This window comes from Rana temporaria, chromosome 5 (genome assembly GCF_905171775.1).
Source record: "Rana temporaria chromosome 5, aRanTem1.1, whole genome shotgun sequence".
Classification (NCBI taxonomy): Eukaryota; Metazoa; Chordata; class Amphibia; order Anura; family Ranidae; genus Rana; species Rana temporaria.
In genome coordinates, this window is record NC_053493.1 from 62,342,762 (window position 1) to 62,356,083 (window position 13,322).

Below are 13,322 nucleotides of genomic sequence, written 5' to 3' on the forward strand. Positions count from 1 at the left end.
TCTCAAGAAAAAGCATATTATATAATGTTATTAGCTGGTTATTCAGAGGACACACAATACACTTGTTTGCTCATTACCAGTTACACAGGATTAAAACAAAAAGTAAAATGTTCTAAAAAAAAAAAAAAAATTCTTAATTTTTTTATTGAAAGCCAAACAGGCCTACATTAATGTATTTGAGTGGTTACACCCCAACAGATTATTTTTTTTGCAATCTATGTTGCATTGAGGAGACTTCCCTTTACCCCTCTCCCATACAAATAACAAAAAGTAGAATAAAAACAATCCAAAGTGAGGAAAATTCCCACTCAGATAGTTAATAATAAAACAAGCAACCCCACTGGAAAATATCCCCACTAATCCTATCTGGCGACAACTCACATTTTGGATATTCCCTCATTTTCAGTCAGTGCAAATCTTCCTATAGGGCACACAGAAAGCAATACAAACAAGACAGCAGAGTCCCAATCCTCCCCCTCTACCTAAAACAGATTGGATTCGGATTTAGATACACATTAGGATACCGCTTTTGTTATCTCTCAACATTCATTATCAAAAGTTAAAATTCATCTGGTAAGTTTCCATAAGAAACAAATATCCCGATAGTGCCAAGTAAATTGTCCTTTAGCTAGATGGAGATGTATACTGTAAAAATCCACATCTAGAATAACTTTATGGACTGGATTATACCCATTCCTCAAGATTGGGTACATGTGGCTGAAATTACTACTATAGAAATATCAGGAGCCACTTTTTATCACATCTCTGTGCTCTTTTTAACTTATAAGAAAGTACTCTTATACTTACCTGGCCATGTGCAAGACAGCATTTAACAATATTCTAAATAGGCACTACAAAGACCATTTATACCCATTACTGGTTACTAAGTTTCAGTGTCGAAAAAAAATGCAATCAAATTTCTAGGTTACCGGTTATGGAGAAGCAGAAGGTGGGGGGGGGGGGACGTTAATGTGGCCATGACTTATGTAACTTTAAATAGTGCTGAACCTGAGGGACTGATAAAGCCAAAACAGCATCCATTTTGACACTGCACAAGACAGGAACATCTTGACTGAACCATGTAATTTCAGGGAGGAAAGGAGCAAGCTCAGTGCTTTCTGTGACCAGACACCCAAGACAAGACAATCTGCTGCTCCTAGGCCTTCGCAACCCTCCAGATTTAAAGAGCCAATTTAGCAACCAGCTGGGGCTCTACGGAACACAAAGCACTGTTCTCTGTGTATTAGAGGAAAGCAGCCACAGAGCAAATAACCAAGCATGATGTCATAACTCTCACTGCGACTGAGCTGTTCTTTCAAGCACACCGATAGTCACTTGCTGTCCTACAATACAATTCAAACACTCAAGATACTTAAAGTCACAAAACTTCCAGGTGAAATCATATTTTCCATGAGTATACATTTTGGGTTACTGTTACAATTATATGAAAGTACGCTTTTGACAACGCTTTCAGATATTTATTTGCTTTAGGTAACTTGGCTTACATAAACTTGCTGTAAACCTACTAATTTTAGATTGAAATTTTAACAAAAAATTAAATTACACAAGTTAACCTTCAGCAAGAATACCATATCAAAACAATAAGAGAGAGGTAGAAGCAGATCATTTTAACATGCTGCTTTTACAAAAAGTAACCCCCTTACGTATTTTTTTTTTCATTATGTGCTCAGTTTGAGTCACCCAGGTTTTGGCTCAGGTTTACTTTAAAGCTGTTAACAAAATTGGGGTAGGCTATGGCTGTTCTGGAGAGGAAATACATAGTTTCAGGTGCAGATACCCTTCCAGTTATGCTAGTGATATTTAATATTTGGTATGGTAAAGTTATCTTTGGGAAAAAATAACTCAAACACTAGAGGTCTGCTTTTGGCATCAAAGCAGTGCATTGTCATTACATGCACACCAACATATTCTTCCTCTTCTCACTGCTGGCACACAAACTGGGAGTTGAAGAGTTAGCACTAGAAGCCAGTCAGATGTACTACATTTGGGAAAGAGGGATGAGCCCAGAGTCCTGCTGCTCCCCCTTTGTATAATCCTAGCTTGGGGGCAGACATGTGACAGGTCTTGATTGTTTAAAGTGAGTGTACATGTTTTCCCCCTAAACATGCACTATGGTTTTGCACAGAGCAGCCCCAACCTTTCCTTGTTGGGTCCCCCACCAGTGCTCTCAGGTTCCTCCTCTTCTCCATGTGCTACCATAGTAAGTCACTTCCTATAGTGTCACACGTGTAGGCTCAAACAGGTCTGTGTGCGTAGGGGCATGACCAAAAAAGGTCTGCTGATCAGCACTCTCCACCAATCAGTAATAATTAATACCTTAACATGGATCGTTGAATTAAATCACACACCTCTTTAGCCAGTGTTTAAGATAATATATTAAAGATTAGTATTACAAATAATATTAAAAACATCCTGGAGGAATACAACCATACAATTACATAATAAGCAAAACGATTTAACTAATCCAGGGATAACACTATTATATCCCCTAATTTTATTCCCAGAAGAACCAATATATGGATTTTGTGTGTTAGAGTGCCATCTGGTGGATGAATGAATCCACTGACTGTGCAAACAAGCAGTTAAAGTGGAGGTCCGGGCAAAAACTGTACTCCTTTGAAAACATACGTACAACTCCATCCCCCGCCTCGTTTTTAAATATAAAATAAAAGTCATACCTTTTTGGTATGTTTTTTTTGGGACTTCTGTCCTACACGTCACTTCTGCGTTTTCTTTTGCCCTCCTCCTTCTCCCCCCCCCACCCCTGCTGCCTTATGGGACCTGTGCGTGTCCCAAAAAACGATGGGACCATTCAGAATGTGACTCGCGCAAGCGCAGTACCAAACAGGCTGTGAAGACACAAGGCTTCACTTCCTGTTTCCCTTAGTAAGTAAAGTGGCGCCTCTACACCCAGAGCTGATAGACAAGTCAGCTTTGGGTACCGACATTGCAATGCATACTAGCACATTATGCCTTTACCTTGCAAGGTTTTTTTTCTTTCTTTTTAAACATGCTCAAGTTTACTACCCATTTACTCAAACTTCCTGACAATATAACAAACGTTCTTGGTTTTTGTCATATCACAGTTTTTTAAAGTTTGTGTAACAATTATTTGAAGTTGTAATAAAGAGCAATTGTACTATCATACAGTCTGTAACTTATGTTTGGCATCTTAAAAGTCTCACCCTAAGAGATTTAGTAGAATACACGTTGAGTTTTTTCAGGATGTGGAGTCAATTGTTACCCCTTGCATCACAAAGTTGGGCTGTCATGTCGGAGTAAGTTACAACCCCCACCTATCGAATATTTAACATGCAGTAGAGAAAATCAGGTAACCTTCCTGGCTCTGCAGTCTCATACAGATCAGGGTATCCAGAAATACAGATTATTTAGAAGGTAAAGCATCTCCCATACGTGTATTACAGCTGAGTAGTTAGTAGTTTGCCTGAAGTTCAGTTTCAAAACCAAACCTGCAGTGATTTACTTAAATGCCCATGGTGGACAAGTTAGGCATGTCATCACCGGCAACTAGAAAAGTTTCACAATTAAATTTAATTGGCACTTTTTTACAAATGTGGCCAATATTATAAATATGAAAGTAGTATTATTCACATCCAAGGAAAAATAAGACAATAGATTTCCTTTAATGGGACATTCATCTGGAAATGTTACTGTCATACAATGTGTCAGAACCTTTTCTGCATTGTCTTTGTGCTGCCATCCAGCATGTTAGTTCTACCCTTTAGACCAGGCTAATTAGGCTCACATTACACAAGCCTAACCTCTCTGGCTGAGACTGGCTAGCATGGGCTGACATTTAGCTGTTTTTCTGTATGAAATTCATGGCTAGACAAAATGTAATCTAATTTACTGCCATTCATACAAAACCTACCCATTGTGCAATGACCTCAGCAAATGCAATTTAGTCATTTAAACTGACATACTGTGGGGTGGAGAAGGGAAATGCACCATTGTGAACGGTGACTGTGCAATGTATAGAAAGAAAATGATGAATAATTACAATTCATCATTAGCAAGCATGCTATTCTTCAAAGGGCCTCGCTAGGAAAACTCCATTTCCTTGCAAACTCTTCATTTTACTTTACAAAATTCACTTAATTATACTGACTAAGCGGAAGCAGACAATATTCACCACCCTAAAAATCTAAAAATACACACAAATATTGCATAATGCACAATGAATGGTTTTGATATAAAGAGGCACAGATTGCAGCTTATAGAGGAAGTATGGGATTGTTTGACACTTATGCTATAACAACTTTAAATGCAAACAGTGAAAAACTGTAGATGTTACAGAATAAACATTTGTCGTAGATTTGTGATTGAAATAAAAAAGCAAAATCATTAAGACACATGCATTTTTATTACTGTAAATGTGCAAACTGTTATATAAAAGTGGGAAAAAAAATGCTAAAGTTGTCAGGAGAATTGCTGTTTGCTGCTTCTGGAATCATCCAAGCCTCAAACTATTGGTTTCCTATCACATATGTAGATGTGCACTTTAGCAGTAGTTTCTGAATGCCCCTAGTGAGGATCTTCACCCTTCAAGTGTAAGTTATGTTGCTCTGCCTCATCCTCTTCTCTCTTACGGTTGGACATTATTTTTTAAACGTGGTGTTCATTTGTGCCAGGCAAGAATTACAATTTCCCCCCACCCACGTGTGCTCAGATGTGTGGCAGGGCTTTGGGTTCCGAATAAGTCCTGTAGTAGATCTCCATACACATGGGTATTCCAGACCATCTGCACATGTGTGGGGTTTTAAAAGCTTGTGCAAAGAGTAGACTCCTATCAGGGAAGTCAGGAGATTTTGCACATGTGTCAAAGGGATCTGCCAACTAGGATCCAACATGATATATGCAAAGCAGGTACAAAGCGGGAATGAAGTTTCACTTTAACTTCTCTGACTTCCTGAAACTTTGACATGTCCACACGAATTTCACTTTTCAATCGAGTGACTCAAGGGCAACAGTGAAGCACAGTAAAACACACTGAGAGGAGGCAGGTAAAGTTCATGCAAGTGGATGGCAATTGCCCTGGTTGCACATGGTAGCTGGTACATGGAGAAAGCTTGAACTTCTGCACTCAAGCGTCAGGGGTAAAGCGCCGCTATTTTTATTGGCGCTTTTAGAGCTCTTAATCCCCACTAGTGGCCGAAAAAGGGTTAGAAAAAAAGCTAAAACCACCTGCAATGTGCTGCTGCAGTGGCGCTTTGCCGGCGGTTTGGCCGCGCTGCCCATTCATTTAGATGGGCAGGAGCAGTGTATACACCGCTCCAAACATGCTGCTTGCAGGAGGTTTTTTTTTTTTAACGTCCTGCCAGCGCATCACCTCAGTGTGAAAGCCCTCAGGCTTTCACACTGGGACTGAAAGGGAGCCGTTTTTCAGGCGCTGTACAGGCGCTATTTTTAGCCCAAAAGTGCCTGAAAAACTCCCCAGTGTGAAAGGGGTCTTAAAGTGGTCCAGTCCTGTTCACGGTTGCATATCTTCTCTCTTCTTCTTCACACAAGAACCTAGGCAGCAACAGGAGCCACTGGCTCCTGCTGCTGTCAATCAAATGCTGTAAAAAGACGTGGAGGGAAAAGTCTAGCCGCACTGTGTTTGTCTATGGAAAACGGCTCCATAGACGCACACAGCTCAGGAGAGAGAATGCATTGTGTGCCCCAATGCAAGCCGATTGCTATGGAGGGCACACAGATTGGGAAGAGCAAAGATCGCTGGCAGGGTATCGTAGATAACGTTAGGTGCTGCTCTGCGCAATAATTGCACAGAGTAGGTGAGAACATGTTTATTATTTTAATTTTAAAAACATTGGGCTGAAGCATCCCTGGAACATTGGGCGATTCAGGGCTGGAGCATCCCAATAAGTATGCTCCATTGAGTGACATTGGTGAAACCAGTCAGGGACCGGCACTGCTGGAGCTGAGGGACGCTCCTAGCTGCCAGGGGAAGAACTCCTCCAGTGAGAGTGGGGAGAAAGCGAAGGGAAGGGAAAGGCAGATTCTAGTGGTAGGGGACTCAATTCTTCGAAGGACATAGAGGGCAACCTGTAACAAAGACCTGAAGCGCCGAACTGTATGTTGTCTACCGGGCGCTCGGGTTCGGCACATCACGGATCTGGTGGACAGATTACTGGGAGGGGCTGGGGAAGACCCAGCTGTCATAGTGCACATTGGCACCAATGACAAAGTCAGAGGCAGATGGTGTGTCATAAAGAACAATTTTAGGGACTTGGGAGCTAAATTGAGGAAAAGGACCTCCAAGGTAGTATTCTCAGGAATACTACCGGTACATCGAGCCACACCAGAAAGGCAGAGGGAGATTAGGGAAGTAAAGAAGTGGCTGAAGAGCTGGTGTAGTAAAGAGGGGTTTTGGTTCCTGGAGGACTGGGCTGACTTCTCAGTCGATAACCAGTACTATAGAAGGGATGGACTGCACCTAAATGAGGAGGGTGCAGATCAGCTAGGAATAAGAATGGCCAAAAACTTAGAGGGGTTTTTAAACTAGGCGACGGGGGGGAGGGTCCAGAGATAGAGATAGTCAGTGTGGAACATATTCAAGAGGGTAGTATTAGGGGCATTAGAGGTAGGGTGACCAAAAGCACATAAACCCAAGGTAAGTAGAGTAGCAGGTCCTAATTGCAATCTCGGAACACCCAAGAGGAGAGTTTGTGACCGGTCAAAATATATTAATGCAGTAAAAGTGTTTGTTCACTAATGCCAGAAGTCTGCCAAGCAAAATAGGTGAGTTGGAAGCTCTGGTCCATCAGGAGAGCTATGATGTAATCGGTATTGCTGAAACTTGGCTTCATTCCTCACATGACTAGGCTATTAATATTCCTGGCTATGCACTCTTTCGGAAGGACAGGGTAAAAAGGAAAGGTGGCGGGGTCTGTCTCTATGTGAGAAGTGACCTCAAAGCAAGCGTGAAAGAGGACCTGGTTGATGGAGAGTGTGATGAGGCTGAAGCATTATGGGTGGAACTGCATACAGATATGCGTAGTTCAAAGTTAATCATTGGAGTTTGTTATAGACCACCCAATGTTAATGAGGAGGTGGAGACTCAGCTCCTTGCACAGATGGAAAGGGCTGGGGCGGTGATAATAATGGGGGATTTTAACTACCCAGAAATTAACTGGAGTAATTGCACTGCTAGGACAGTTAAAAGACAAAAATGTAGAAACCTATTTAAGGACAAATTTATGGTCCAGCTTATTGAGGCCCCAACTAGGAATGATGCTCTGTTGTACCTGGTAATCTCAAACAATGCAGAGCGTATTACTAATGTTCAGATAAAAGAACACCTGGGTAGCAGTGACCATACCATGATTTCATTTGATGTTAGCTGTAAGCAAAAACCACATAGGGAAAGATAAAAACACTTAATTTCAAGAGAGCAAATTTTCCAAGGATGAGGGCTGCTCTCCAGGACTTAGACTGGGAGAGAATATTGGCATCAATGGGCACAGAACAGAAATGGGAATTCCTCAAAAAGACTGTTTGTGAACTCACTGCAAAGTATATTCCCATGGGCAATAAGTTTAAAAGGCTAAAAATAAAACCTTTATGGCTCATGGCCAAAGTTAAAAAAAGCTATAAACTATAAGAAAAGAGCTTTTAAAAAATATAAAAATGAAGGAACACTAGTGTCGTTTAAATGCTACAAAGAATATAACAGAATATGTAAAAAAGAAAATCAAGGATGCAAAAAATTCAAAATGAACGACAGATTGCAAAAGATAGTAGGACAAACCCCAAGAAATTCTTCAAATATATTAATAGTAAAAAGGTCAAGTCTGAGCATGTAGGCCCTTTACAAAATAATCTAGAGTGGGTGACTGGGGACAAAGAGAAGGCTAATTTATTAAATACTTTCTTCAGCTCTGTGTATACAAAAGAGCATGGGGGAGCTCATGTCCATAATGAGGGTGGTAGTGACAAAGCCCCAAATGATACACAATGGCTCAAAAGTGATATGGTCCAGAAATATTTAGACAGACTGAGGCTGGGTTCACACTACTACACTACTTTCATCCTACTTTGCTCTGGGTTCAATGTTTCCCTATGAGAGCGTCTTGTAGCATCCTACACAAGTCGGTCCGACTTTGAAAATGCTCCCTGTACTACTTTTGGTCCTACATTGATCCTACTTCAGGCCCATTGAATATCATTGAAGTCGGACCAAAGTAGTATCCTGTTCATGAAAGTAGGATGGATGTAGGACCAATGTAGCAGAGCAAAGTAGGATGAAAGTAGTGTAGTAGTGTGAACCCAGCCTTAAGGTGGATAAAGCACCTGGGCCTGATGGCATCCACCCACGGATCCTAAATAAATTGAGCTCTGTCATTTCAAAGCCACTGTATCTAATTTTTAGGGACTCATTAATGACAGGAATAGTACCACTGGATTGGCGCAGGGCCAATGTAGTGCCCATATTTAAAAAGGGAACAACGTCTTTATCAAGTAACTATAGACCTTTTAGTTTAACTTCTATAGCTGGGAAGATACTGGAGAGATTGATAAAAAAGACCACATAGATGAGTTCTTGCTTGAAAAAAACTATTTAAGCAACAGACAGCATGGATTCATGAAAGACAGAAGTTGTCAGACAAACCTGATTTCTTTTTAGGAAGAGGCAAGTATAACCTTGGACAGAGGTGTGGCAGTGGATGTGGTATACCTGGATTTTGCAAAAGCGTTCGATACAGTTCCGCACACACGGCTCATGTGTAGGGTAAAGTCTACAGGATTGGAAATATCAGTTTGTAAATGGCTAAAAGACAGAATTCAGAGAGTCGTGGTTAATGATCCTTACTCTGAATGGTCTAAGGTTATCAGTGGTGTACCCCAAGGTTCAGTGTTGGGACCCTTACTTTTTAATATCTTTATAAATGATATTGGTTCTGAGATCAAAAGTAACATTTCTGTCTTTGCAGATGACACCAAGCTATGCAGTGGAATAACGTCCTTGCAGGATGTCGCCAATTTACAAGCCGACCTTTAATGCTCTGTCTAGTTAGGCGACTAAGTGGCAGATGAGGTTTAATGTTGATAAATGTAAAGTTATGCACTTGGGGGCTAAGAATATGCATCATACATACTAGGGGGAGTACAACTGGGGGGATCCGTAGTGGAGAAGGACCTGGGGGCTTTGGTAGATCATAAGCTCAATAATGGCATGCAATGCCAAGCTGCGGTTTCCAAAGCAAACAAAGTCCTTTCTTGTATTAGGAGAGGTATGGACTCCAGAGAGAGATATCATTTTGCCCCTGTACAAATTGTTTGTAAGACCTCATCTGGAATATGCAGTTCAGTTTTGGGCTCCAGTTCTCAAGAAGGATATTGGGGAACTGGAGAGAGTGCAGAGAAGGACAACCAAACTGATAAGAGGCATGGAGGAACTCCGCTATGAGGAAAGATTAGAAGAACTGAATTTATTCACTCTTGAGAAGAGGAGATTAAGGGGAGATATAATCAACATGTATAAATATATAAGGGGTCCATATAGTGAACTTGGTGTTGAGTTATTCACTTTACGGTCAACACTGAGGACAAGGGGGCACTCTTTAATTCTAGAGGAAAAGAGATTTCACCTTCAAATACGGAAAGGTTTCTTCACAGTAAGAGCTGTGAAAATGTGGAATAGACTCCCTCCAGAGGTGGTTCTGGCCAGCTCAGTAAAATGCTTTAAGAAAGGCCTGGATACTTTCCTAAATGTACAGAATATAGTTATAGGGTACTAAGATTTGCAGGTAAAGTTGATCCGGGGGAATACCCGATTACCTCATGGGGGATCAGGAAGGAATTTTTTCCCCTGCTGTAGCAAATTGGATCATGCTCTGCTGGAGTTTTTTGCCTTCCTCTGGATCAACTGTGGGTATAGAATTGTGACTAACTATGTAACTATGTCTTTAGTAAAACTTTATACACTGTTACTAGTCTGTTCTTTCACAATCTATGCAAAGCAAAGAAAATAAATCAATGGACTGATTTCCAGTTCAGAAGCTTATAATTTTAGCAAGTTTTATCAACAGCAGCTGGAAGATGAAGTCAAAAGGCTGCTTGGCCAAATTATCATATTTAGCCAATATGCAGGCACTTGTTTAAGCAGGCATTAAGTTGGTGACATCTTCCCCAAACTACCTGTCAACTGGCTCTGAAAAGCGACCCAAAACAGATCACTTTTCAGATGTCTTTGAAGAACTGATGCATCTGAAAAAAAGGCTATAGTCTGTTCTGTGGTCATACATGGTCAAACTGTCAAAGAATCAAATAAAAATTTAGACATGTAGTTTGAGATAGATAGGCAGCAAATACATAACATTAAGGCATCTATATACGTTTATGTTTCCCATACTACTAGTAAACATTGCTTATTCTTCATTTTCTTTTTACTTCATTTTGCTGACAGTGGTGCACAGTATTTATTACTTCTGAGTGATAGTTCCGGACAAAGTATGACTGGAAAGTCTAACACAATATTTCCTTGATTACTTAAGCTTACACTTGTTAAAGGTCAAAGATTTTAAAATAACTGAAGCCAAAGCATCAACATGACAGCCAAGCAACAATTTAGAAGAGTTCAGCAATGGCAGCTCAACTATTTAGCTCACACTAGATGTATATTTAATGCATTATTATAGTCAGCAGGAAGTTCCAGCACTTGAGCGTACTGTACTGTTATTCTGTTCAGGGAATCTTATGATCCAGCATTAATCACAAGACTGACTGACCATAATTACAATCAGCTAGGGGTAAAACATTAAACAAATACAGCAAAACCTTGGTTTGCGGGTAAATTGGTTTGAGAGCGTTTTGCTCAAGACAAGCAACATTTTTAAATAGATTTTGACTTAATATACAAATGATGTCTTGATATACAAGTAGCATCATGTCACAACAGAGTATAAAAGAGAAGAGAGGTGCCTCTAAGTGTAGCAATATGGTTACTTTTAATGAAGGTACAACATTTAGCAACTCACATGGTTGATGGTTCAAAGAGGCAAATATAAGTAAGCAGGCATCCGAAGGGAAAAGTTGTCCACATAGACCATCCTCCTCACCGCCGTCACAGTTGTCCCTTCCATGCTGTGCTCCACGAGCGATTCAATCACTCTACTGCAGGGTAGTCTTCCCGGTCACGATTGCAGACTGACACCGGTCAGAGCCGGCGGTGCGGGGGATCCATGTGGACAACTTTATCCCAGATGCCTGCATACTTAGACGTGCCTCTTTTAATCAACCATATGAGTTGATAAATGTTGTACCTTCATTAAGTATGGTACGTATATGAACGTCCTTGACTTTGAGTGGGGAATCTGAATGATGCCTGCAGCTACAGGCATCATACAGATATCAACTTTTAGAGTCGGCAATTCTCTGCACCATAAGAATGATCATAGCGGCTGTTCCGCCACTTAATTGTTCTTACGAGTGGCGAGAGGGGACGTCCCCCCTCCCGCTGGTGCTTCTACCGACTCACTGCTGAGATCGGTGAGTCGGAGAACAGATCCGCCGGCCCCATATGCTTACCATAGAGATTTCCAGAGGACCAGATGGTCTCCGGAGTCTCTGATCATTCGGAGGCCGGGTGTGATGTTATGACGTTATGCCCGGCCTCAGCCTAGAGCAGAGATGTGGGGTCCTATTGACTCCATATCTCACTGTCATGCTTATTCCTTTTACAAGGAGCGAAAGCATACGCAAGTCCAGCCCACATATGAAAACGGTGTTTAGACCACACATGTGAGGTATCGCCACAAACATTAAAGCGTCGCCCATGAGGATTTTTAAGTATGGAAGTTTGGTGCCATTCCACAAGCATGTGCAATTTTGAAGGGTGACATGTTGGGTATCTATTTACTTGGCGTAACATCATCTTTCACATTATGCAAAAAAATTGACTAAAAGTTGCAACGACCGCTATTGTATTTGCTAGGGTCTCTGCTAAAAAAAAAAAACATACCTAATTTGGTGTTCTATGTAATTTTCTGTCCAAAAAATTATGATTTTTACATGAAGGAGCAAAGTGCCAGAATTGGCCCGGCTGCAAAGTGGTTAAATGTAACTGTATTGCTACACTTAGAGGTGCTGCTCTTCTTCTCTTTTATACTCCTGCTGGCTTTTGCTTCTAATCCCCTTGTGGAGGCTGCCTATTGTGGATGGACATTTTATGGTTACACAACCTATCACATTGCTATAATCTGTTTTATATGGACTATAAACTGAATGACTTATGAATGAGGACTTATGAATGTTTCTGGAATAAATTATGTTCACAATTCAAGGTTTTACTGTATTTATTTCAACTACATTTAAAAGGTTACCTGTAGTGCAGCTTTGAAATGGTCCTCTTACAAAACATTAAAAAGAGAACATTTTACAGGAGAGTAGGTGGGGGAAAGGTAGCAGGAAAGGTTGATGCAGTATCCTGCATTTCTTAGCTGAACTAAAAGCCTGTGTTTTCAAGGTTTCTAGAAATGATTCTCTATGCCGTGGCCTTAGATGTGGAGCACTCTGTGAGGTATTTATGTGTTTAATCAATTAAGTGGACCGTTGTATTGAACTTTCCTCAATAAAATCCCAGTAATTCTACTACAGGAAAAAAAAAATCAATTGTCTAAATTGGGTACATTGGTACTTTGGGACATAAAGAGAAAATGGAAATAAGCAGTAATAAGGCTTGCTCTGTATCATTTCCAGCCAGATAATACGTCTAGGGAGAGGAAGGAGAAACATGGAAAAGTTTCTGAAAACTCTAAGCTTACAAACCAAAAGTTAAAGTGAAACCATACTTTTCACACAAGAGGTACAATTACAAATTCATAATGTATGCATGCTACTCTACATAGCCACAGAATTCCCCCCACTATATACGTAGGGCTTCTCACCCTTCGGGGGGAGTGCTCAGACCAAGTGCTGTATTGTTGAAGAGGGAAGGGGGGGAACGTCACATGATCTCATACCAATTTAAACAGGAGGGGGATCACATAGAAGGTAAAGAACAGCATACCTACTGTGCCATTAAAGTGTTACCAAACCCAGGACCCTGCATTCACTATATCTGGTCTCCCATAGTACACAGAACATGAAAATGCAATTATTTAGTAAATATAAATTGGTTAATACCTTTTCTCATCAGCAGTATATGGCAATCTTGTGACTTCTATCAGTGTCTGATTAAAGTGTGTAAAAGGAGTTTTCATTTCCATCTGACTGTCCTATGAGGCTGCATGACCCCCTGACTTTGTTTGTCTGGACAATGCTGATTGGACCTGTGCCGA

At 40.7% G+C, this 13,322-nt stretch overlaps 1 protein-coding gene across 13 annotated transcripts in view; it reads right to left on the reverse strand.

Annotated features, from left to right (window-relative positions):
• PARD3 (par-3 family cell polarity regulator) overlaps positions 1-13,322 on the reverse strand; it is a 768,046-nt gene that overhangs the window by 268,778 nt on the left and 485,946 nt on the right. The window lies entirely within an intron of this gene.